Source organism: Colobus angolensis, unplaced genomic scaffold (assembly GCF_000951035.1).
Source record: "Colobus angolensis palliatus isolate OR3802 unplaced genomic scaffold, Cang.pa_1.0 Scaffold29, whole genome shotgun sequence".
Lineage (NCBI taxonomy): Eukaryota > Metazoa > Chordata > Mammalia > Primates > Cercopithecidae > Colobus > Colobus angolensis.
Window position 1 is genome coordinate 3,826,798 of NW_012116154.1, and position 1,656 is coordinate 3,828,453.

The window sequence follows — 1,656 nt, forward strand, 5'->3', positions numbered from 1 at the left end:
AAAAAAAAAAAAGAAAAGAAAGAGGTTTATTGGACTTACAGTTGCACAATCCTGGTGGAAGGTGAAAAGCATGTCTCACATGGCGGCAGACAAGAGAAGAGAGAAATAACTCCCATTTTTAAAACTGTCAGATCTTGTAAGACTTATTCACTAACATGAGAACAGCACGGGAAAGACCCACCCGCCATGATTCTTTTTTCATTTTTGAGACTAAGCTTCACTTTGATGCCCAGGCTGGAATGCAGTGGTGTGATCTCCGCTCACTGCAACCTCCGCCTCCAGGTTCGAGTGATTCTCATGCCTCAGCCTCCCAAGTAGCTGGGATTACAGGTGCCCGCCACCGCGCCTGGTTAGTTTTTGTATTTTCAGTATGGATGGGGTTTCACCACGTTGGCCAGGCTGGTCTCAACTCCCGATCGCAAGAGATCTCCTGCCCTGGCCTCCCAATGTGCTGGGATTACAGGCATGAGCAACCATGTCCGGCCCACATGATTCAATTACCAGGTCCCTCCCACGACACATGGGTTATGGGAGCTATAAGACTTGGGTGGGGACACAGAGCCAAACAATATCATTCCACCCCTAGCCCCTCCCAAATCTCATGTCTTCACATTTCAAAACCAATCATGCCTTCCCAATAGTCCTCTGAAGTCTTAACTCATTTCGGCATTAACTCAAAAGTCCACAGTCCAAAGTCTCATCTGAGATAAGACAAATCCCTTCTGCCTATGAGCCTGTAAAATCAAAAGCAGGTTATTTACTTCCTAGATACAATGGTGGTATAAGCATTGGGTAAATACAGCCATTCCAAATGAGAGAAATTGGCCAAAACAAAGGGACTACAGGACTCATGCGAGTCTGAAATCCAGCAGGGCAGTCAAATCTTAAAGCTTCAAAATGATCTCCTTTGACTCTATGTCTCACATCCAGGTCACACTGATGCAAGAGGTGGATTCCCATGGTCTTGGGCAGCTCCACTCCTGTGGCTTTGCAGGGTAAAGCCTCCCTCTGGGCTGCTTTCACAGGCTGGCATTGAGTGTCTGCAGCTTTTCCAGGCACACGGTGCAAGCTGTCGGTGGATCTACCATTCTGCGGTCTGGAGGACGGTGGTGCTCTTCTCACAGCTCCACCAGACAGTGCCCCAGTAGTGACTTTGTGTGGGGGCTCTGACCCCACATTTCCCTTCTGGCACTGCTCTAGCAGAGGTTCTCCATGAAGGCCCCACCCCTACAGCAAACTTCTGCCTGGGAATCCAGGCATTTCCATGTATCTTCTGAAATCTAGGTGGAGGCTCCCAAACCACAATTCTTGACTTCTATGTACTCACAGGCTCAATACCACATGGAAGATGCCAAGGTTTGGGGCTTCCACCCCCTGACGCAACAGCCCAAGCTCTATGTTGGCCCCTTTCAGTCACTGCTGGAGCAGCTGAGATGCAGGGCACCAAGTCCCTAGGCTTTACACAGCATGGGGAACCTGGGCCTGGCCCATAAAACCACTTTTTCCTTCTAGGCCTCTGGACCTGTGATGGGAAGGGCTGCCATGAAGACCTCTGACATGTCTGGGAGGTATTTTCCCCATTGTCTTGGGTATTAGCATTCGGCTCCTTGGTACTTATGCAAATTTTTGCAGCCAGCTTGAATTTCCTCTGGGAAA